The sequence below is a fragment of the Lithobates pipiens genome, unplaced genomic scaffold, assembly GCF_037356315.1.
Source record: "Lithobates pipiens isolate NorthernLeopardFrog02 unplaced genomic scaffold, aLitPip1_a1.2 Scaffold_28, whole genome shotgun sequence".
NCBI classification, from domain to species: domain Eukaryota; kingdom Metazoa; phylum Chordata; class Amphibia; order Anura; family Ranidae; genus Lithobates; species Lithobates pipiens.
This window is the reverse complement of record NW_027507789.1, coordinates 80,297,566-80,323,452: the sequence shown is the minus strand read 5'-3', so window position 1 is coordinate 80,323,452 and position 25,887 is coordinate 80,297,566. Positions and strand designations below refer to the sequence as shown.

At 42.2% G+C, this 25,887-nt stretch overlaps 6 pseudogenes; all 6 read left to right on the top strand.

Annotated features, from left to right (window-relative positions):
- Positions 1-1,082: 1,082 nt before the first annotated feature.
- On the top strand, positions 1,083-1,201 carry LOC143937387 (5S ribosomal RNA; annotated as a pseudogene).
- Positions 1,202-1,309: 108 nt separating this feature from the next.
- Positions 1,310-1,428, top strand: LOC143937043 (5S ribosomal RNA; annotated as a pseudogene).
- Positions 1,429-1,760: 332 nt separating this feature from the next.
- LOC143936775 (5S ribosomal RNA) lies at positions 1,761-1,879 on the top strand (annotated as a pseudogene).
- A 770-nt stretch (positions 1,880-2,649) lies between these two features.
- LOC143936460 (5S ribosomal RNA) lies at positions 2,650-2,769 on the top strand (annotated as a pseudogene).
- Positions 2,770-3,123: 354 nt separating this feature from the next.
- Positions 3,124-3,242, top strand: LOC143937777 (5S ribosomal RNA; annotated as a pseudogene).
- Positions 3,243-3,351: 109 nt separating this feature from the next.
- On the top strand, positions 3,352-3,470 carry LOC143936601 (5S ribosomal RNA; annotated as a pseudogene).
- The last annotated feature ends 22,417 nt before the right edge of the window (positions 3,471-25,887 follow it).

Genomic DNA, 25,887 nt, shown 5'->3' with positions numbered 1-25,887 from the left:
TAAAGCACCCCCCTCCCATCATAGCATCACGTTACCAATCCTTAGAAGGACCTTTGAAGGACCTTTGTGCAAATAGTAGGTTGTGATTAGCAGACTGTACCTCAGTTCCTATAATCATAAAGGACTACTGCAGCAGAAGGGCAGCAGTCAAGTATAATATTCTTTCTATATTTGGAAGAAAGAATATTATACGTGTACAAGCCTATTACCATACCAGTCCTGAAAAGAACCTTTGTGGACCTAACAGTAACAGCTACTGATTAAACTGACTGTCCCTCACTGCCACACACAGCTTCCTGCCTGTCCCTATTTAAACTGACAAAACACAGGCTCCTGCAACAATAACTTGAATAGCACTCAAAACTATATCCTGTACTACTTTACCATATCAGTTCTGAAAAGGACTTTTGTGGACCTAATAGTAACAGCTAATGATTAAACTGACTGTCCCTGCTGCACACAGCATCCTGTCCCTCTCTCAGCCCTGACAAAAGACAATCTGCAGCAACAATGACTTGAATAGCAGTGCCTCAAACCTATATCCTGAACTACACCTATACATTACCAGTCCTTAATAGAACTTTTGTGGACCTAATAGCTAGTGATTTGAGTCACTGCAGTCTCTCCCTGCTCGACACAGCAACCTCTCCCTATAGTGACAGAAGAAAGAATGTAAAATGGCCACCGGATCGGGTCTATTAATAAGTTAGGGGGAATGTCCAAGTGTCCATGTGCTGTAATGTCTCAATTGGCTGTCCTGTACCCCATGATGGATGTGTCATCATAGGTCAAAGTTCTTTTACACAGTAAACACGTAAGTCCGCCGGGCGAACAGCGGCAATAGTCGGCCGAACGGGCGGACCGCGAACAGCCGAAATTCGCCGCGACACGACCGCTGGGCGAACAGTTCGGCCATCCCTACTGATTAGTACCTTGATGGGAGACCACTTGGGAATACCAGGTGCCGTAGGCTTTTTGTTTAATATGTTGTTGGCGTCAACGACCTGTTTTATTTTTCTGCTTGTTTACCGAGGTGACCATCTTGGCGTTTGTCAAGAGGGTTTAGAGTGACCAGCAAGTTTGCCTAAGGCCACATCACCCTGAATGCGCCCAATCTCGTCTGATCTCGGATGCTAAGCAGGGTCGGGCCTTGTTAGTACCTGAATGGGTGCCCGCCTGGGAATATCAGGTGCCGTAGGCTTTTTTTTAATATGTTGTTGACGTCGACAACCTGCTTTATTTTTCTGCTTGTTTGCCGAGGTGACCATCTTGGCGTTTGTCAAGAGGGTTGAGAGTTGCCACCAAGATGGCCTACTGCTAGATCACTCTGAATGCACCTGATCTCGTCTGATCTCGGATGCTAAGCAGGGTCAGGACTGGTTAGTACCTGGATGGGAGACTGCCTGGAAATACCTGGTTCCGTAGGCTTTTTTTAATATGTTGTTGGCATCGACGACCTGTTTAATTTTTCTGCTTGTTTGCCGAGGTGACCATCTTGGCGTTTGTCAAGAGGGTTGAGAGTGGCCAGCAAGTTCCCCTACGGCCACATCACCCTGAATGAGCCTGATAACATATGATATCAGATGCTAAGCAGGGTTGGGCCTGGTTAGTACCTGGATGGGAGACCGCCTCGGAATACTAGGTTCCATAGATTTTTTTTTAATATGTTGTTGGCGTCGACGATGTCTTGTTTTTCTGCTTGTTTGCAGAGGTGACCATCTTTGCATTTGTCAAGAGGGTTGAGAGTGGCCAGCAAGATCACCTACGGCCACATCACCCTGAATGCGCCTGATCTTGTCTATTCTTGGATGATAAGCAGGGTTGGGCCTGGTTAATACCTGGATGGGAGACCACCTGTGAATACCGGGTGCCGTAGGCTTTTTTTTTTTATATGCTGTTGGCGTCGATGACCCGTTTTATTTTTCTGCTTGTTTGCCGAGGTGACCATCTTGGTGTTTATCAAGAGGGTTGAGAGGGGCCAGCAAGATCACTTTTGGTCACATCACCCTGCATGTGCCCGATCTCGTCTGTTCTCGGATGCTAAGCAGGATCAGGCCTTGGATATACCATGTGCCATAGGCTTCTTTTAATATGTTGTTGGCGTCGACGACCTGTTTTATTTTTCTGCTTGTTTGCCGAGCTGACCATCTTGCCGTTTGTCAAGAGGGTTGAGAGTGGCCAGCAAGATCTCTTACAGCCACATCACCCTGAATGCACCCAATCTCGTCTGATCTCATATACTAAGCAGGGACGGGCCTGGTTAGTACCTGGATCGGAGACTGCTTGGGAATACCAGGTGCCGTAGCCTTTTTTTAATATGTTGTTGGCATCGACGACCTGTTTTATTTTTCTGCTTGTTTCCCGAGGTGACGATCTTGGCGTTTGTCAAGAGGATTGAGAGTGGCCAGCAAGATCGCCTACGGCCACATCACCCTGAATGCTCCCGATCTTGTCTTATCTCGTCTGATCTCGGATGCTAAGCAGGGTCAGGCCTGATTAGTACCTGGATGGGAAACCGCCTGGTAATAACAGGTGCCATCGTTTTTTTTTAATATGTTGTTGGCGTCGACAAAGTTTTATTTTTCTGCTTGTTTGCCGAGGTGAATATCTTAGCGTTTGTCAAGAGGGTTGAGAGTGGCCAGCAAGATCGCCAAAGGCCATATCACCCTGAATGCGCACAATCTCGTCTGATCTTGGATGCTAAGCAGGGTCGGGCCTGCTTAGGTGCCTGGATGGGAGACCTCCTGGGAATACCAGGTGCTGTAGACTTTTTTTTTATATGTTGTTGGTGTAGACGACCTGTTTTATTTTTCTGCTTGTTTGCCGAGGTGATCATCTTGACGTTTGTCAAGAGGGTTGAGAGTGGCCAGCAAGATCGCCTACAGCTACATCACCCTGAATGCTCCCGATCTTATCTTATCTCGTCTGATCTCAAATGCTAAGCAGTGTCGGGCCTGGTTAGTACCTGGATGGGAGACAGCTTGGGAATACCAGGTGCCGTAGGCTTTTTTTTTATGATGTTGTTGGCGTCGACAACCTGTTATATTTTATATTTTATATACTAATTTGCCGAAGTGACCATCTTGGTGTTTGTCAAGAGGGTTGAGAGTGACCAGCAAGGTCGCCTACAGCCACATCACCCTGAATGCTCTTGATCATGTCTGATCTCGGATGCAAAGCAGGGTCGGGCTTGGTTAGTACCTGGATGGGAGACCACCTGGGAATAACAGGTGCCATAGGCTTTTTTGTAATATGTTGTTTGTGTAGACGACCAGATTAAATTTTTCTGCTTGTTTGCCGAGGTGATCATCTTGACGTTTGTCAAGAGGGTTGAGAGTGGACAGCAAGATTGCTTACAGCCACATCACCCTGAATGCGCTCTGTTTCGTTTGATTTCGGAAGCTAAGCAGTGTCGGGCCTGGTTAGTACCTGGATGGGAGACCGTCAGGGAATAACAGGTGCTGTAGGCTTTTTTAATATGTTGTTGGCGTCGACGACCTGTTTTCTTTTTCTGCTTGTTTGCCAAGGTGACCATCTTGGCCTTTGTCAAGAGGGTTGAGAGAGATAATGAAGAACCCCTAAGGCCTCATCACCCTGAATGCGCCCAATCTCGTCTGATTTTGGATGATAAGCAGGGTCGGGCCTGGTTAGTACCTGGGTTGGAGACTGCTTGGGAGTACCAGGTGCCATAACCTTTTTTTTGTTGTTGGCGTCGACGAACTGTTTTATTTTTCTTCTTGTTTGCCGAGGTGACCATCTTGGCGTTTGTCAAGAGGGTTGAGAGTGGTCAGCAAAATCGCCTTCGGCCTCATCACCCTGAATGTGCCCAATCTCCTCTGATCTCGGATGCTAAGCAGGTTTGTGAAAGGTTATGTTAAGCATCCATCTTGTTTCTGTCAGCCATCTTAATATTCACAAACTTCCATTTTACAATATGTACAGTTTGAACACCCCTTTAACTTCTCAGATAACTGTCTCAACATGAGATTCTTCTAACTCATGTGTTCTCACACACTTATCTATAACCTTCACACTGTTTCTCAGCATTCTTTTAGCTACAGAAGGAATTATGTATCTTTTTCTTATATTAATTCAGCTAGCTTAGAACAAAGAACAATAGCGTTTTGTCTTGACCAGCTGTAATCGTCTTGATGTCTACTGCGCATGTCTTATTCTGTATGACGTGAAATTTACTATATCAATCGCTTTGTAATAACTCAATACAATTAGTTCTTGAAGGACGCCATGGTGTGTGTGTGGTTTTATTTGTCCTTCGAGAATTGATTCCAGATATATCTGAATTTATACAATACATTGGATCTAAGGTCTGAGAGGTTGAAGGGACCACCCTAGACACAGGATTAACCCTTTCAGAACTGGGGGCTTGTCCCGGGATGGATGTTTATTTACCCTTAACGGACGTGGAAAGCTACTTTTAACGCTCGGTAAGTGAATTCTATTCTTATTGAGTGAAATTGACTTGCCGGGGTCCGGGTGTCAGGTGTGTGACTTGGCTTCCATCCCACAGAGATTGCTGTTGGGTTATAGAACCTCTCATAAGTATACATAAGTTGACCTTGGGGGTCATATAGTGTTTTGGGGACACTTGTAAAGATCTTGGCGATCTTAGAAGAATAGGTTCTGGGGACCTTAGAAAAATGTACAGAGTACTCTAGAGTTTTAGTTCTGTTTGGGACAGAACTGGTGACTGATGATCAATGTATTGTGTAAACTTTGTGTATGATTGTATAATTGCTTTTGCTTTAAAAGTATAACGCTGAAAGAATTGCGCTGAGTGTGTATATGTGGACTGCTATTTTGTTTCCAGAACCAAAAGGCATACTTGGTGAGTAGTATTCCCGGAGGTTATAAAGTTACAATTTGGGTAAAGCTATTTTGGAAAAGGTAAACAGATTCATGTACATTGCAAAGTTAATTTCATAGGTGATTTAAATTTGTCTGAAACAAAACAGCAGCTCCATGAGCAAAATTGTGTGTTTATTGTATCTGAAATACTCTTGAACTTGTTCCAAATTTATTCTGTTACAGTCTTGAAGTGATTGTAGCTGTATTAGTACAAAAAAGTATCACGGACCGTACCATATTTTTTGTTAAAGGAATCTAAGTTGAGGTATTGTCTAATTGTCTGATTCACACCGTTGTCTGATTGTCTGCACCGCTAGGTGGCAGTCAAGCATGATAAATTGTTTTGTTTTCATAGGAAAATTAAATGTACGGAGCAATACCTAGTTAACCCTTAGGTGGATCATATGGCAGGATGGACAGAAAGCCGGTTTGGGTATTCTGACAATTTTGGATCCATTATTGATCCAGACTTTCCTGAGTAATCTCAAACCCCATTTAGTGGTCCCAGTCAAACAAATGATTACTGAATGGTCCCAGCTTTTCCTTTTGTCTCAGGTGATTTCACTGACAGTCCAATGGTTGCTATTTCAATAAATGGGAGACTCCTCCCCTATCTCGTTGATAGCGGGGCCACTAGGAGTACTATTTGTGAAGATCATTTCAGAGGCAAATGGGAACCAGCGGAACCCTCTTTGGGAATTAATGGGATACTGACAAAAACATATAGGACTCCACCCCTACCAATAGAAGATGATGAAGGGTACACCATATGCACACATTCTTTCAGGATAATACCAAGGTGTCCTGTAAATTTGTTGGGAAGAGACTTGTTTGGGCCACTAGGAATCACAATTAGAACCAACTCAGAAGGAGGTCTAGACATTTCCTCAGATAAAATCACTATAGTAGCATGCAAACCAGGTTTATTGATGCTGTCACAACAAAATAGTGAAGAAGATTTTGAGGATTTAGACCCCCAGGTCTGGTCTACATCAGATCTGGATGTAGGACTTGTTTCATGCACACCATACAAGGCCACTCTCAAAGAAGGTGCATTTCCTATCTATCATAAACAGTATCCACTTTCTAAAGAAAAGATGGATGGCATAGTGCCAATGGTGAAGAAGTTTCTGCAGGATGGAATCCTGGAGGAAATTATTTCTCCATACAACACACCTGTTAACCCTGTAAAGAAGCCGGATGGCTCCTTCAGATTTGTACAGGACTTGAGGACCATAAATGACCTCATAGTCCCAATAGCACCCATTGTACCTGATGTTCCATCTCTACTGTCCTCCATTCCAGCAACAGCCAAATGTTTTACTGTAATTGATTTAAAGAATGCTTTTTTCTCTGTCCTTGTAGACAAGGAGACAAGGCCACTCTTTGCTTTTACTGTGTCGATTGACCAACACAATCGCCAGTTTACCTGGTGTAGAATGCCCCAGGGATATATAGACTCACCTGTGGTCTATTCTATAGTACTCCAAGCCACCCTCAGGCCTTGGACTGCCCCTCATGGTTCTGTACTGTTGCAATATGTTGATGATCTTTTGATTTGTAGTTCTTCAGAGGAGGACTGCCGAGCTGATAGCCTATCCTTATTGAAATGGTTACATACGTGTGGTCACAAAGTGTCTAACAAAAAAATTACAATGGTGTAAACAGGAGGTTGAGTACCTAGGGTTTGTGCTGTCTCCGGGAGTTAGGAAAGTCAGTCACAAAAGAACTGTTGCTATAGTGGGTCTGCCCCGCCCACTTACCAAGAAAGACCTGCTAACCTTTCTTGGAATGATTGGTTACTGCCGCCAATGGATACCTGACTGTTCTTTCTATGACAATATATTGAGACAAGCAACCCTCTCTGAAATGTCTGACATTGTAAAATGGTCTGATGAAATGTTAAATGCTTTTACCATGTTGAAAAGTGCAATGGTTACCAGCCCAAGCCTCGGCCTCCCTGATTTTAGCAAAATGTTTCACTTGTTTGCTAGGGAAAATTGCAGAAACATGGCAGGAGTACTGGCCCAGGAACATGGTGGGAGACTGCGCCCTGTAGCTTTTTTCTCAAAGGTGGTTCCAGTACAGGTGCAAGGCATGCCTGCTTGTCTCGTTGAAGCTTGAAGCGTTGGCTTCTTGTTCTATGGTTGCAGAGTTGGCAGCACCATTTACCTTGGGCCATAACACTACTTTACACACCTCACACAACGTTACCACACTCCTCAAAACTTTACATACTCAATCCAAACCTGAAAATTAAAAGTTCAAACATAAACTCTGGCCCAGCTCCAATTTTGAATGCCTTATTAGGTCTTAAAGGAGAACAGAATGACTTACCACCACCTCATGACTGTACACAATCAATACATCAGGACACTTCACCTAGAGCAGATATGCTTTCAGTACCAATTCCTACTGCACAAACAGTTCAAATGCCCATGCTAACACCTCAGCCATGTTCCCTGAAAGAGACACATTGGCTCACGGAACTACAGGCTTTTGCCACCCCTGATGATATTGCGCAATGGAACTGTGATGGGATGGTACAAAAGGATCCTAAAACAGGATTAATCTGAAAAGAGGGGAAGCCGTGTATTCCTGTTGCTAGCGCCCCCCTGTTCATTGCACAATACCATGGACTGGGTCACAAGGGATGGCAGGCCAGATGTGAACTTCTAGATGCAGATTTTTTCATTGCAGGATTACCTAATCTAGTCAAAGCTTTTGTAAGGAGATGTGTCACTTGCATTAGGAACAATCCAACAAACCCAAAGAAATCAAAGCATGAACATCTTGAGTACCCAACAACACCGTTTACCCATTTACAGATAGACTTTACACATATGCCCAAAGAAGGAAAGAAACAACAATACCTTTTGGTCATAGTGATCATGATGTCACGCTGGCCCGAAATTTTTGTCACCAACAATGAAAACGCACAAACTGTAGTGAAGATCCTCACACAGGAAATTATTAATAGATGGGGGTGTCCATTGCAAATAAATTCAGACAATGGCCCAGCTTTCACAGCTAAAATCTGCCAAGATCTTGTAAAAGTACTAAAAATAGACTGGAAATTTCACCTCCCCTACCATCCACATAGTTCAGGAATTGTAGAGAGAATGAATAGAACAATTAAAGACAGGAGAAGGAAAGCTACGGGGGGAATTTTGGCAAGTGGAAAAAGGTTCTCCCAGCTGTATTAGCTGAAATCAGAATGACCCCTCACAGTGTGACGGGTTATTCCCCCTTCAAGGTACTCATGGGTAGGCCATTCCCCACACCGTGGGCTAATCATCCCTTGATGGTAGAGAAAGGTGATTTGGAACAAATACAGGAGGAATATGTAAAAAAAACTGATTGAAACTCTTGATATTGTTGAAAGAAGAGTTGCTCGCACCTCTCCTTCTTCTTCACAGGTACCAACCCATCCGTTCCAGGTCGATGATCAAGTTGTGGTCCAGAGGCTTCAGAAAGGTCGAAAGCCGCAAGAGGTTCCATTCGGACCAGTGACCAAAGTGGTAGCCGTCACCAGGACTGCCATCCTTACAGAGGAAAGTCCTACTTGGATCCATGCCAGCAGAGTAAAGAAGGTTGATCTAAGCCCAGGAATTCAAGAAAGGCTGAAAAGAGGTGAAGCAGGTGTTTTAAGTCCTCAAAAGACAAGAACAGACATAAAGGACAGTGATGTCACTCATTTCACCACAGACTTCTGGGAAGGCCTTTTGCCTTCTGGATGTTTCTACTTCTGACCTTTGTCCCAGTGTGGATAATAACTAACTGTATCTTTCATCCTGACGACTTAGGTGCCTTAAAACTCATATGTGGTAAAAGCGAAATACACACCAACCATACTGACTTTCACCTCAGAAATCGCAGTAAAAGAGATGTCTCTAATGAATTGATCAAAGAAACAAGTTTTTCTGGAAAAATGTTACTGTTAAAATTTAAATATGCTTATGCTAGAAAGTCAGGATATGAAAAATGCTGGATTTGTAGTAAGTTGCACCCAGAAACTGCTAAAATCCCACTTTTAGCTGTCCCTCTAAACCTCAAGTCATTATTGGAAAATACTCTAGTCTTAAGTATTAAGAATGTCTCGGAAGGGTACCGCAATCAGAGTATTATGTTTTACACTTTAGGAAAGACACATGAACCTGAGTGGTGTGTTCAGCTAGGCAATACATCCAACGGAATAGGTATGTGTTCCAAGTCTGCATTTAACATTTCAAAGGGTATTCCCTTCCACACCAGTAACATTATCATGGGTCATATGTGTAGTTACAAAAATCAATCCCTTAACAACACCATTAGTGAACTTACTACATACAGGAACACAACATCTGGGATACTTGTGAGTAAACTTGTTAGTGCTGCATTTGAGGCTGGAACTGAGCCCCAACGTAGTTCTCTAAGAAGTTTTTCATTGGGAAACAATACATATGTATGGTGTGCTAAAATTTGTTACCCATGGATCCCCGCAGGAGTGAAAGGATGGTGTTATTTAGCACAGTTGGTACCAGTCATGTCAGCCCTAGGCCAGAATCAGGAACATCACATACAAGTGACTTCAAGTCCAGTACATAGGTTAACTTATAAATACAAGAGAGAAACCCCACCTATGTTTTCTACTTCAGATAAGTCATGGACATGGTTTCCATCCTGGACAGGATGGGGCATAACCATGATGGACAAATTAAATAACTACACTAGTTTAATAAATGATGTTATGGAAAAAAACTCCCAAGATATAGGACTACTCAATGTCGAGCTCAAAGCAATTAGAAGACAACTAGAGTTACACGAATTGGCTATTGAAAGCATGAGTGCAGCTCTGACAGGTTTATGCGAAATGACCCAAGATTATGAATGTTGTACATGGTTTCACAATACCAGCCTGGAAATCCCAGACTACTATGATGTTATTAGTCAACACCGAACACAGGTAAATGAATTAATGAAACAAGCAAGGGACATAGGTAATTATGGATGGAACCCCTTTTCTAGTTTGGGTTTAGGTGGAATGTTTTCATGGTTAAAGGACATAGTGATTATGATTATCATAGTACTATTGTTAGGATTGATAGGCTACCTGATTTTCAAGCTTATTCTACTTTGTATTAGCAAATGTCCTACACCAGACCAACCTTCTCACGCATATACACAATATCTGCAGCTTTATGTAAATGAATATAACAAACGTAGCAAGAACCGTAGATTTCAGGAGGCTGCGGATCTGTAGAAGTCATTCCATGACTTAAGAGGGGGTTGAAAGGTTATGTTAAGCATCCATCTTGTTTCTGTCAGCCATCTTAATATTCACAAACTTCCATTTTACAATATGTACAGTTTGAACACCCCTTTAACTTCTCAGATAACTGTCTCAACATGAGATTCTTCTAACTCATGTGTTCTCACACACTTATCTATAACCTTCACACTGTTTCTCAGCATTCTTTTAGCTACAGAAGGAATTATGTATCTTTTTCTTATATTAATTCAGCTAGCTTAGAACAAAGAACAATAGCGTTTTGTCTTGACCAGCTGTAATCGTCTTGATGTCTACTGCGCATGTCTTATTCTGTATGACGTGAAATTTACTATATCAATCGCTTTGTAATAACTCAATACAATTAGTTCTTGAAGGACGCCATGGTGTGTGTGTGGTTTTATTTGTCCTTCGAGAATTGATTCCAGATATATCTGAATTTATACAATACATTGGATCTAAGGTCTGAGAGGTTGAAGGGACCACCCTAGACACAGGATTAACCCTTTCAGAACTGGGGGCTTGTCCCGGGATGGATGTTTACGTATCTATAACCTTCACACTGTTTGTAAAAAGTGAATGTAGAGTAGTAAAAAAATGTCAATGTAGTGTAGATACAACTCTACATACTCACTCACAGGGGCGTTTCTTAATAACTAGCAAAGTCTTTGTGTTATATGTGAATCAGTAACCCTTCTCCAAAGGGTGTGTGTAGCGGAGATATGTAATTTTCATCCAAGGCATTTCAAACGTACTTTCAGGAGTAGAAATGGAAGAATCCTTCGTCCGTTCAATAGTTGGTTTATTTTTCAGAAAGACAAGATTGACATCTGGTAACATATGGCATGGTGATGGCTTCAGAAGGAGGAATGGGTCATCTGATCTACATTCTCCAAAGTGTAGAATCCTTTCTCTTCCCACCGATCCTCACTTTCCTATAACCCTAGTCCATTCTTATACTGTTTCAAGATGTTATATCAGCATATCCTAATTACACCCACATTTGCATATATACCCAATATGGTTCAGTCTATAGATAAGTAGCATAACTCCACCCATTGTTCTGACATAGTAACTCAAAAATAGAAATACCTACTCAACAAAACCACTCCTATCTATATGATCTGCTGTTGTGTGAACTTCAGAAACCATCACTTACCACTGAACATATAACTTACATATATTTTCAGAAACTTTTATCTTTTAAGATATTAATTACCTCAAAAACTTCTAACATATTCCCCCTCAATGCACGATATTCAACAAATAATAAGTGCATTCATCTTAAATAATAAATGTCTCTGATTCTCTTTTTTCCAATACAAACAATACAATAAACATTAATACAATACTCATTAATACATTTTAGTGAGTCAGAATTTGTACATAAACATTTTCAAAAATTCTGAGATGTTTCTATGAAAAATATTTAACTATTTCATTCCATTATATGACACACTCTCTATGTGTATTCTTATCTGTGAAACCACTGACCTACTGACCTTTAGTCATAAACTCTGGACATAAAGAACAACTGGTTACAAAATGACATTCACACAACTTAGATATTACCTAAATCACTCACACTTCATTTATGGCGCTCTTTCATACACATTTTGAATCAATTGCTCCAGATGTACCATAGCTAATCACTGGATCAGATAAACCAGAAGTCAATTTCCGACTATAAATACTTGTCATAATTTTTCACCTTTTTTTCATTTCTTCCTTAATCAATTTATAAAATCGTTTCATTCTAACCCTAATACAGATTTGAAACAAAATACATAAAAACTTTCCCATTAGTTGATTGCCATATTTTATATATTCTATCATTCTATTTATTTTTCAATTTATTTATCCATCTATCCATGACCAGCAAGCAACTTTTTCTATTTTTTTTTTTTTTTTTTTTAATATTCCAAAATTATTTAAATTCAACAATAACTTTGTTTAGACACATTGAAATCCTTTTCTTCATATACTCTAATTATACCTTTTTGTCTTTCCTATTATCTTATTACTATCATCATTATTCAGATAATTCATAAAAAAATGCTTATGAGAAGCACATCCTAACTCCCCCTCACATAATGATCGAACGATCAATATGTCGCTTTTGATGCAAGTTCACCAAAAAATGATAGTCCTTGATAACATAATCAAAAAATAATAATTTTTGAAAAAACAAGAAATATTAACAAATAGAAATTTAGTTGTGCTTGATTGGATTGTCATGGAAGAATTTAAAAAAACTAAATAAAAAAAAATAGTTTTCTTTAAATTTAGAAACAAAAGACGTGTCTATAAAAGAAAATGAAAACAAGTATCAAATTCTTTTAAAAATTATGTTTTCCTAAATAATTTTTATTAATCAATTTAAACCATTTTAAACTGATAATCCTTTCTGCGTTTACCCATTTTATTCTTATTTTTACCAATTATTTTTTTAAACAAAAAACTATAATTCCAATGTACCTTAAAAATAACAAAATAATCTCATCAACTGATATCCCAGTTGACATCTCTGTTGACATCCTTGGTACCTTCAGATCTATAATTCTTAACCATAACTTTAGCTACTGGAATAAATTACTAAACATACTCATTAGAAGTAGATATCTCATTAAAGACATCATTTCTTTTTAAATTTAGCAAAGGCCTAGCCATGTTTTGTGAACAAACTTCTGAAATACCTATACCTGTTGTTTGCAAAATTTGCAACCACACTACTTTCGTATAGAAAGTAGTGTGGTTGCAAATTTTGCAGATAATATAAAAAACTAAGTATGCTAATCTCAAAAGACTGTCATTAACTCCAAAAATTAACATCTTATTCTTGAATCATCTTACCCAATACTATTCATACGTTCTACAATACCTGAGTACTTAAGATGATAAGAAACAAAAACTTTACTAAACCTAAAATTGCATACATGTCCTTTACTACCTGTCCTATAAAATTTTAAATCATTAACTGATTCCATGGTTTGAAATCCAACCCCAATGGAATATGACATAAGTTCACAACAACTTCGTTTTTATAAAAAATATTATTTTTTCTAGAATTACCTCAATTTATTTATCAAAAAGAAACATTAACTAAAAAAAATATCCTTGTAATCCTCCTTTAGCAAGTGAAAAAACTAATATAATCAATCTATATGGATTTGCCAAATCCCTCAATACTTTATAGTATCAGGTTAGGCCTCTTTCACTTTAGATAATTCTATAAACAAATAAAACAATTTTCAGAAGTTTGATGACAAAGTGTTCTAAAATGAGTAGTTCAGAATTTTTCATTAGCTAAAACAAAAAATCAATCAATCAGTCAGGTACCTGGATATGCAAAAATAAATATTTTCATTTAAAAATAACTCTATCCATTATTATTGTAATCCACTTATTTTTACAATAAATGTTATCTCCTTTATCAGTCTGTACTGATTCTAACTAATACAACATGTCATAGTCCCCCTCTTTATCCTGTGACTAATATTAAATCTTCTAAAAGAATAATCTTGCCAGATTACTGTTTTTTCCTCTACACTGACAATTTATTTTAATTTTATAAAAGAACATTGATTTAGGTTGGGCTTTCCTAAATATTCTGTTTCTGAAAGAAATTTGATCATGTTGAAGTTTCTTTTCAGAACCCAGCATTCCCCGCATACAATATGATTGAATGAACCACACCTGCTCTGTCACTGACTGCAAAACCAACATATGACAGTCTTAAATTCAGCTTTCAATGCGTCCACTAAAAGTTGAAAAAGTGACATTCTCATGATTAATTTACACAACTGTGGCTCTATCCCTCACACTACAACTGATCTTTTTAACATCCAATTGCCATTAGACAAAGCTGTGTGTATTGACACCTCCTGTTTTCCTTGAAATAACACCTTTAGTGTAACATAAGATGTTTTTCAAAACAAATGGTGCTAAACCCACAATGTCTCAGATCTGTAGCATTGGACAATGCACCCTTAACACATTTATTTATAAATACCAATGAAATTGTCTCATCATCCACATACACTTAAATGTAAAATGACTGAGAGAGATTTCTATATTTACCAAAAATACTACATTTATAAGGGCTTTCTTCAGATTTTCAAATGTTTGTATATAAGTTATCTTTTGTTATTAAAAATATATTTGCCCTACAGTAAGCTTATATAATTCATTAAAATTTACTCAGACAGATACTTTGTCTGCAAAAATCTCAATGAACTCTCGAAAAAAGTTATTAAGGCCTAAAAAATCGTATTTTTCAAAACAATTTCTTTTAGTAAGTAATAATACCTTTTAAATATATATTTTCCTCATCAGTGAACCCTCTTCCAAGTATCTGGAAAATTTAACACAAAAATGTATTGTGCTGTGATCCATTAAAGTGAAAAATGTCATGGCATGACTGACCAGTCTGTAACTTGATCTGCATCTCTCTGTTGGTAATACATTCCTTACATGTCACATAGTCTTCAGAGAATGATCTGTTACTGACAGTCTTGGCTACCATGGCTTGTACACCCTACACTGTACAATTCGGTAACAATCTTGTTTCTCGTTTTTTAAAATGTTTAACCTTTTTAACACTTTTTAAACATATTTTGTTTGTACATCTACGAAAAATCATGTACACTATGTTATATGACTTTCCTGATTATAATAATGACAAAAAATTGTTTAGAAGACAATCTCGTGAAACTCACAGATTGAATCCTGCCCATGACCTGCGATTGGCCATTTCCCCGAGAAAACTTCTCCCGCAAACCAAAGTCCTTACTTTTACCAGAAATACTCATTTACAAAAACTTTTAACAATAGTTATTTTTTTTAAATTTTTTTAGATTGAACAAAAACTTTCATATTTTAACATTTTCTCTGGGTAACCTTAAGTAAATTAGAACAATTTACTACTTTTAATTTAATAACTAAATCCAAGTTTGTAAAAATTGCTCAATCCTTAACTTATTATATCCTTCAACCAAATCTTTAGAATTTTTGTAAAACACTAAACATCATGTTTTTTCCATAATCTCAATTTCATACAGTTCTTTCCACATTTTAACCACTATTTTTTCTCTGAAAACTTTGTTCAGGGCTTAATACATAAAGATATACATGCAGCATTAAACTTAATTTTCTTCTTAATGAACTTCTTTACACTCTGGCATAAATTAATTAATTACCTTACTACTGCATGTATTCCTATATTCCATACATATGAAATATATCAATTTCCCGATCGTACTGAGACTTACTTCTGAGCCTAGAGATGTTAACCATTGCCATATTACCCTTTTATATAAACAAACACACTCACCCCTTGTTAGTATGATAGTCCTGTGTGTACTTAAAATAAAACAAGAGATGAATAATGTCCTTTTAACTTTGTTGTTCGTTGCTTTATCTTTCTTTTCTTCTTTTCTTGTAGTTCTTTGCCTTGTTATATGAATTATGTGCTGTAGTGTGCTGTAGTGTCTTGCCTGTTGATCTATTCTTTGCCTTTGTGCTTGGACCTTCCATCTTCAAACATCAAAATCCGACTTCCATATTAGCTCACCCAAAGTGTACATTCGCTTCTGTACCTACAATGGTGACTTTTTCAAATAACGTGAAGTCTTTGTTCCTATTTCAACACTTCACAAAGTCCTGGATTTTCCAAAAATAACTTGAAGTATACCGTCCAACTGGCCTTGTCAATTAACTTCGTAGGCTGTATCTTTTTTTTTTTTTTCTGTGTACAGAGAGGTGAGAAAACAAAGAGAAAAAAAACTCACCCTCCACTGTTTTCTCTTCTGGACCGTTTGTCCGCATCTGACGCAAACGCCTCCTTCTAGGTTCTTTGATCATTTTATCCCGAGTCTTGAAATTTGTGTTCACATCCCCTCTTTTTCAAGGAGTAGGGAAAATTGATCATTGTGGCTGGCTTGACAATGTAAAAAGTGAATGTAGAGTAGTAAAAAAATGTAAATGTAGTGTAGATACAACTCTACATACTCACTCACAGGGGCGTTTCTTAATAACTAGCAAAGTCTTTGTGTTATATGTGAATCAGTAACCCTTCTCCAAAGGGTGTGTGTAGCGGAGATATGTAATTTTCATCCAAGGCATTTCAAACGTACTTTCAGGAGTAGAAATGGAAGAATCATTCGTCCGTTCAATAGTTGGTTTATTTTTCAGAAAGACAAGATTGACATCTGGTAACATATGGCATGGTGATGGCTTCAGAAGGAGGAATAGGTCATCTGATCTACATTCTCCAAAGTGTAGAATCCTTTCTCTTCCCACCGATCCTCACTTTCCTATAACCCTAGTCCATTCTTATACTGTTTCAAGATGTTATGTCAGCATATCCTAATAACACCCACATTTGCATATATACCCAATATGGTTCAGTCTATAGATAAGTAGCATAACTCCACCCATTGTTCTGACATAGTAACTCAAAAATAGAAATACCTACTCAACAAAACCACTCCTATCTATACGATCTGCTGTTGTGTGACCTTCAGAAACCATCACTTACCACTGAACATATAACTTACATATATTTTCAGAAACTTTTATCTTTTAAGATATTAAATACCTCAAAAACTTCTAACACTGTTTCTCAGCATTCTTTTAGCTACAGAAGGAATTATGTATCTTTTTCTTATATTAATTCAGCTAGCTTAGAACAAAGAACAATAGCGTTTTGTCTTGACCAGCTGTAATCGTCTTGATGTCTACTGCGCATGTCTTATTCTGTATGACGTGAAATTTACTATATCAATCGCTTTGTAATAACTCAATACAATTAGTTCTTGAAGGACGCCATGGTGTGTGTGTGGTTTTATTTGTCCTTCGAGAATTGATTCCAGATATATCTGAATTCATACAATACATTGGATCTAAGGTCTGAGAGGTTGAAGGGACCACCCTAGACACAGGATTAACCCTTTCAGTTTGGGCCTGGTTAGTACCTGGATGGGAGACCTTCTGGCAATGCCAGGCGCCATAGGCTTTATTTTAATATGTTGTTGGAATGGACGACCTGTTTTAATTAAGCCTGGTTGCTAGGTTTACAAAAAGTTGTCACTAAATGATATATTGCTCACAAAAGCCATAGTTATATGTGGAATTGCACCCCAAAATATATTCTGCTGCTTCTCCTGAGTAGGGGGATACCACATATGTGGGACTTTTTGGGAGTCTAGCCGCGTACGGCACCCCGAAATCCAATCACTGCCTTCAGGATTTCTAAGGGTGCAAATTTTTGATTTCACTCCTCACTACCTATAACAGTTCCAAAGGCCATAAAATGCCAAAATAACACAACCCTCCCCCCCAAATGACCCCATTTTGGAAAGTAGACACCCCAAGGAAATTGCTGAGGGGCATGTTGAGCCCATTGAAAAATTTTTTTTGTCCCAAGTGATTGAATAATGATACAAAAAAAAAAAGTTTACAAAAAAGTTGTCACTAAATGATATATTGCTCACACATGCCATAGTTATATGTAGAATTGCACCCCAAATATATATTCTGCTGCTTCTCCTGAGTACGGGGATACCACATATGTGGGACTCTTTGGGAGCCTAGCCACGTACGGGACCCTGAAAACCAAGCACTGCCTTCCGAATTTAAATATAAAACGCTACCAAAAAAAACTGTTAGCAATCGCAGGGATCAGGCCTGACTCTGCGAATGCTGCAGTTATGTGTTTAGTGTTTTGTAAGTGACAATGATCGATCGATACTGCACTTGGGTGGGCTGGGCGGAGGGGCAAAACGCAGGTGCTAGCAGGTATCTGGGCTGATCCCGCTAACAATATGTTTTTTTGGAACCCTAAACTGCTGGGGACGTTAGTATAGATCTGATCAGTCAGATATTGATCTGTTCAGATTCTATACCACTACGGGAGGTTTATGCTGTGCGCGTGGGTGTTGGCGGTACTGGCACTAACCTAGCGCTACCTGGGGCGACGCAGACCCTGACCCTAAAACCTAATTGATATCACCCGCCGGGTGATCAGGGGCTTAAACCTTTATTAGGTAATAAATGGTGGGTGCCCTGATGCTATAAAAAGCAAACTAACTAACCAGATTCACCCATAACACTTATACGGAGATCACTGGTGAAAGGGTTAACTAGCGGCAACCAGGGGGTTAAAATCTTTATTAGGTAGTATATGGGGGTCCCTGGCGCTATATAAAAACCTGACGGGGAACCTAAATAAGTAACTGGCTAACCAGCGTCACCAGTGACACTTATACGGTGATCGCTGGTGAAAGGGTTAACTAGGGGCAATCAGGGGGTTAAAACCGTTATTGGGTAGTATATCGGGGTACCTAGCGCTATAAAAACCTGGCGGGGAACCTAAAAAAATAACTAGCTACTTAGCGGCACCAGTGACACTAATGCAGCGATCAGAAAAACGATTGCTTAGTGACACTGGCAAAAGGGGGTGAAAGGGTTAACTCTAGGGGCAATCAGGGGGTTAAACCTTTATTGGGGGGGGTAGGGGGCTACCCTGGACCTAACATTAACTGCCCTGACAGCTTTTACTGTCACAACTGACACTAAATGCAGTGATCAATAAATAAATGATCACTGCAATCAGTGACACTGTGACTGGGAGGGGGAGGGGGGGTTTGTGCGTCTATGTGTGCCTACATGTCAGTGTAGTGTTGGTGCACACTTACTTTCACTATTCTCCTCGTAGTCTGGTCAATAAGACCGCCCCGAGGAGAATGACATCCCTGCCTGTGTTTACTATACACAGCGGGGGAAGCTTCTCATTCGCCAGGAGCGATCGAGAGGGGATGGCCAGAAACCAACGGCCATCCCCTCATCCCGGATCGCTCCTGAAGCGAAACGGACCGCCGCATCCAGCGGGAGGGGGTCCCATCGGACCCCCCACCCGCTGGAAGGCGAGCATGTACATGTACGTGCTTTCATAGTTTCATAGTTAGTTAGGTTAAAAAAAAGACACCAGTCCATCCAGTTCAATCTGAGTGAGTGTCTACAATTGTCCCTATTCCTGTACATTGCACACTCACATTGGTCCCTACCCTCAAGGAGCCCACAATCCAAGGTCCCTATGCATATACTAGGGCCAATTTTGAACAGAGGCCAATTAACCTACCTGCATGTCTTTGGATTGTGGGAGGAAACTGGAATACCCAGAGGAAACCCACGTAGGCACAGGGAGAACATGCAAACTCCAGGCAGGTAGTGTTGTGGTTGGGATTTGAACCAGTGACCCTTCTTACTGCTAGGTGAGAGTGCTAACCACTACACCACTGTGCTGCCCTTGTGCCTGTCGGTGCCATTGCACCGATGTACATTGCCATGCGGCGGTCCTTAAGTGGTTAAGGATGATAAAATAAATTGTCTAACATGCTATAGAAGCAGTGTCAGGCCGCGTACACACGGGCGGACTGTTCGCCCAACCTTGTCCGCTGAACAGTGTTTGGGCGGACAGTCCGCCCGTGTGTGGGCTTTCAGCGGACAGTTTCAGCGGACAGTTGGACGGACAAAGTCTTTCGGAAATTCCGAAAAACTGTCCGCTGAAACTGTGTTTGAGCGAACAGTCCGCCCGTGTGTAGGCTACTTTCGAAATGAGCAAACTGTTCCCGCTCGGAAAGTCCGCCCATTTCGAGCGCGTGTACAGGTAGGCGGGGCCCGCGAAAGAGACGTCGCGGGCTCCGCCGCCTGGAATGGGCTTAAAGGGGAACCCCAACGCCGAAAAAAATCGGCGTGGGGGTTCCCCCAAAGTCCACACCAGACCCTTGTCCGAGCACGCTACCCGGCCGGCCAGGAAAGGGGGGCGAGCGAGCGCGCCCCCCCTCCTGAGCCGTACCAGGCCGCGTGCCCTCAACATGGGGGGGTGCCTTGGGGAAGGGGGGGCCACGCGGCCCCCCCACCCCAAAGCACCTTGTCCCCATGTTGATGAGGACAAGGGCCTCTTCCCGACAACCCTGGCCGTTGGTTGTCGGGGTCTGCGGGCGGGGGGCTTATCGGAATCCGGGAGCCCCCTTTAAGAAGGGGGCCCCCGGATACCGGCCCCCCACCCTATGTGAATGAGTATGGGGTACAATGTACCCCTACCCATTCACCTGTGAAATAAAGTACAAAAAAAAACACAACACAGGGAAAAAATATTTTATTGCACAGCTCCGGGGGTCTTCCGTCTTCGGGGGTCTTCTCGCCGGACTCCTCCGCTATCTGTGTGTAGCTCTTTTGCTAGCGGAGGAGTCTGGCTTTCTTCCTCCCCGCCGCCGGCCTCTTCTCCCGACTTCGGGGGTCTTGTCCCCCTCTTCGGTTCTTCTGCCGGGCCACCGCGCCTTCTTGTAGCTCTTTTACAGGCGGTGGCCCGGTCTTCTGTCGCCGCTGTCGTCGCCGCCGCCGCCGCCTTCCGTTCTTGTTCTTCTTCTTCTTCTTCTTCTTCTTCTTCTCCTGGAGATGTTGACTCGACGAGCTCTCCGGCCGGAATGCCAGAGCCGCGCTGTGCGGTCACTTATATAGTGACAATGGGGCGGTGTCACATGGTATATGTCACATGGGTTGGTCACATGGTGACCCCGCCCCCTTACGATGTCATAGTCCCCATGTGACATCAACCCATGTGACCAACCCATGTGACATATACCATGTGACACCGCCCCATTGTCACTATATAAGTGACCGCACAGCGCGGCTCTGGCATTCCGGCCGGAGAGCTCGTCGAGTCAACATCTCCAGGAGAAGAAGAAGAAGAAGAACAAGAAGAAGAACAAGAACGGAAGGCGGCGGCGGCGGCGACGACAGCGGCGACAGAAGACCGGGCCACCGCCTGTAAAAGAGCTACAAGAAGGCGCGGTGGCCCGGCAGAAGAACCGAAGGCGGCGACAGAAGACCGGGCCACCGCCTGCAAAAGAGCTACAAGAAGGCGCGGTGGCCCGGCAGAAGAACCGAAGAGGGGGACAAGACCCCCGAAGTCGGGAGAAGAGGCCGGCGGCGGGGAGGAAGAAAGCCGGACTCCTCCGCTAGCAAAAGAGCTACACACAGATAGCGGAGGAGTCCGGCGAGAAGACCCCCGAAGACGGAAGACCCCCGGAGCTGTGCAATAAAATATTTTTTCCCTGTGTTGTGTTTTTTTTTGTACTTTATTTCACAGGTGAATGGGTAGGGGTACATTGTACCCCATACTCATTCACATAGGGTGGGGGGCCGGTATCCGGGGGCCCCCTTCTTAAAGGGGGCTCCCGGATTCCGATAAGCCCCCCGCCCGCAGACCCCGACAACCAACGGCCAGGGTTGTCGGGAAGAGGCCCTTGTCCTCATCAACATGGGGACAAGGTGCTTTGGGGTGGGGGGGCCGCGCGGCCCCCCCTTCCCCAAGGCACCCCCCATGTTGAGGGCACGCGGCCTGGTACGGCTCAGGAGGGGGGGCGCGCTCGCTCGCCCCCCTTTCCTGGCCGGCCGGGTAGCGTGCTCGGACAAGGGTCTGGTGTGGACTTTGGGGGAACCCCCACGCCGATTTTTTTCGGCGTTGGGGTTCCCCTTTAAGCCCATTTCAGGCGGCGGAGCCCGCGACGTCTCCTTCGCGGGCCCCGCCTACCTGTACACACGCTCGAAATGGGCGGATTTGCCTCCTCCTTACGTGGGCGAGTCCGTTCATTTCAAAAGTTGAGCGAAATGTTTGGCAAACAGTTCGCTGAAACAGTCCGCTCGTGTGTGGGCAAGTCCGCTCATGCAAATTTTGAGCGGACTGTTTGCCGAAACTGTTTGACGAACAAGGTTGGGCAAACAGTCCGCGCGTGTGTACGCGGCCTCAGAGTTATGAGCTTTAATCATAACTCATTGCTTGGGTTCATCACTGAATTTTGTGGACCCAAAAATATAGCTTGACTGCGTTAGGAATGAAAAAGTATATAGCTCAATCAACTGCCTGAGTTATGAGCTTTAATCAGAACTCATTGCTTGGGTTTACCCACTGAATTTTGTGGATCCAAAAATATTGCTGGATGGAGTTAGGAATAAGAAAGAGAGCAGGGATTTCAGTCTGATCCCTCTTGGGAAAGTCTACAGAGAGCCCCCGCTCTCTGGAAGTAAAGGGCGGCTGTTGGAAGACCATCTTACATTTCAATTGTAAGCTATAATTAAGCCTCTAGTCTGGTTGCTAGGTTGTTCTGAAGTAGAAGGCTGAGGGACTGGGTCAATCTCAGTTCATGCTGGACTTGCGGAAGAGTGCTCATTCCTCTGAGAAGGCTGGGCTAGATCTGATTCAGTCTCTCTCTCTCTTCCAACTGCTTCTTGGGCAACATGGCAGGCAGTCCAAATGTTTGGTTATGGCCTATAAAGTGAATGGCAGATCCTAATCTAACTGTTTATCCTTTCTTCCTGGGAATTCAGTGTTTTGATCTTGGAATGGTTCTTAGCTTTTCTTGGTTAGAGTATGAGGGCACCATACTACAGCCAACAAACTTTGGCCAGGCCAAAATCAACGTGCCCTATTCTTCGTTCAGACTTTAGGGACCGGGTCAAGATGTCTTCTCCCCATAGGGGAAAAGGTATGACACATGCCATTCCCACACAAATAGGTTTAAACCTCCATAATTTAAACCATATGAAAGTTTTCAATGAAAACTATTCATTAATGTCCATGTATAGTGTAGCCAGTAGCAAGCAAAAACAGAGTAGGATTCAGGCACAATGCACGTAGATATCACTTGCTGCCCATTTGCTAGAGCAGGATTTAGACAGGACCCCCTCCCAAGCCCACTGTAGCATTGTTTGTATATAATGCTGTTAACTACCCGTTTGCTGCTCATTAGTATGCCCACCTTGGAGCAGTGTAGAATGCATTGCCAGTGATTTCCCCTTGCGCATATGCTCTGTGGTCCCAACAGAGCACATTTCATAGGCAATGTAAATAGTAAATGGCTGCTCTAATAGAGCCGACCTTTGGTTTATATGAAATTCAAATGATGTGTTGTACAATCAAGCCCACTGAAGCATTGTATGTTTACAATGCCATTAATTCCCCTCCACTACACATTTATATGCCCAACTTGGAGCAGTGTAGAATGCATTGCAAATGATTTCACCTTGCGCATATGCTTTTTGTGGTCCCAACAAAGCAGCATTCATAAGCAATGCAGATAGTGATTGGCTGCTCTAGGGGAGCCAGTTATACGAAATGCAAATGATGTGTTGCACAATCAAGCCCACTGTAGCATTGGTTTTATACAATGCCATTCATTCAGCCTTTGCTGCTGATTCATACCCAGTCTGGCGCAGCATAGAATGTATTGCGACTGATTTCCCGTTTCAGGCTCTCTGTGGTCCCAACAGAGCAGTGTTCAGATGCAATGCACATAGATTTCTTGCTGCCCATTTGTTGCAGCTAGGCTTTCGACAGGACCCCCTCCCAAGTCCACGGTAGCATTGTTTGTATACAATGCCATTAATTTGCCCTTTGCTGCTGATTCATGCCCAGCCTGGCACAGCATAGAATGCATTGTGATTGATTTCCCATTGGTTTCCAGCTCTTTGTGGTCCCAACAGAGCAGTATTCAGACACAATGCACATCATTGATTTATTTTAATTTTTTTGTTAGGCTTTAGTGCGGTTATTAGTTAGCATTAGAACCATATTGTTTAATGTGAAAATTATGTAAATTTTTTAATGCTGAATGCTTTATTTTTTTAGAAGCCAGGAAAGCATTTTATTGTTTTAAAATACCTAGCTTGTCAATATTACAATTGAGTGCAGTGTGTTTTAAAGGTTGTTAATGCAATATTTGGGGCCTAAAACCCCATATCATCCTCCTTGTGTTTTTTAATGTTACCAATATCTCGTTGCAGATGACTGGAATGAGCACAAGATGTATGTGTGAAATGCGTCCACATGACCATAGTTTGGTGTCTTTGGTGTTATCTTTGTGAAACAATATAAAAGGCAATCGGAAGTTCTGGATCTGCAGTCATTTCTTTCTTCCTTCTGACTGGAATGATCCAGTATGGCTGGGCTGCTGTTCAATCTAAAGTAAGTGAAGGGTACACATTTTTTCTTCATTTTATACATTTATTTTTCTTTAAAGATGCATTTAGCCTTTAACTCCAGGGCACGTTCATCCCATTGGTGGTCAATGGGCAGCATGTCTCCCCTTGGTGGTCAATGATGGGCAGCATGTCTCCCCTTGGTGGTCAATGATGGGCAGCATGTCTCCCTTTGGTGTGTCAATGATGGGCAGCACGTCTCCCCTTGGTGGTCAATGATGGGCAGCACGTCTCCCCTTGGTGGTCAATGATGGGCAGCACGTCTCCCCTTGGTGCTCAGTGATGGGCAGCACGTCTCCCCTTGGTGGTCAATGAGGATTCACTATTGAGTTGGCCCACCCTTTTGCAGCTACAACAGCTTCAATTCTTCTGGGCAGGCTGACCACAAGGTTTAGGTGTGTGTCTTTGGGAATGTTTGACCATTCTTCCAGGAAGAGCATTTGTGAAGTCAGGCACTGATGTGGACGAGTAGGCTTGGCTCGGGATTCTCTGCTCTAATTCATCCCAAAGGTGTTCTATTGGGTTGAGGTCAAGAATCTGTCCAGCCCAGTAAAGCTCCTCCACCCCAAACTCGCTCATCCATGTCTTTTATGGATTATGCTTTGTACACTGGTGCACAGTCATGTTGGAACAGAAAGGGGCCTTCCTCAAACTTCCCACAAAGTTGAGAGCATGAAATTGTCCAACATTTCTTGGTATGCTGACACCTTAAGTGTTGCCTTCACTGGAATTTAGGGGCCAAGCCCAACCCCTGAAAAACAACACCACACCATAATCCCCCCTCCACCAAGTGATTTGGACCAGTGCACAAAGCAAGATCCATAAAGACATGGATGAGTGTGTTTGGGGTGAAGGAACGTGACTGGAATGCAGAGTCCTGACCTCAACCCAATAGAATACCTTTGGGGTGAAATAGAGTGAAGGCTGAGAGATGGGCCTTTCTCGTCCGACATCAGTGCCTGACCTCACAAATGTACTATTGGAAGAATGGTCAAATATTCCCATAGACACACTCCTAAAACTTGTAGACAGCCTTCCCAGAATAGTTGAAGCTGTTAGAACTGCAAAGAGTGTGGCAACTAAATATTGAACCCTATAGACGAAGACTGATATTCCATTAAAGTTTGTGTGTGTTCGTGTGTAAAGGCAGGTGTCCCAATACTTTTGACAATATAGTGTATGTGGAAGGGGGCACTCTGCCACACTCTGATGCAAGGGGGCGATACTCTGCTATAAAGTGGGACTCTGATGTAAGGTGTTGTGGGTGATGCAATGGGCTTTGGTGAGATTCGATATTCTGGGGAGATGCGATTGGGCGATGGGATTCGATGTGTTGGGGCGAAGCGATTCGATGTGCTGATGTGATTCGATGTGATGCAATGTGCTGCGATGTGCTGGGGGCGATGCGATGTGATGTGCTGGGGGTGATTTGAAGTTCTGGGGATATGTGATGCGATTGGGCAATGGGATTTTAGGTGTTGGGGTGAAGCGATTCGATGTGCTGATGCAATTCGATGTGTTGGGGGTGATGCAATGTGCTTTGGGCGATGCTATGTGCTGGGGGTGATTCGATGTTCGTGGGAGATGTGATTCGATCTGCTGGGGGAGATGCAATTCGATGTGCTGAGGGTGATGCGATTCGATGTGCTGGGGGAGATGCAATCCTATGTGCTGGGAGCAATGTGGTGCGATGTGCTGGGGGCGATGCGATG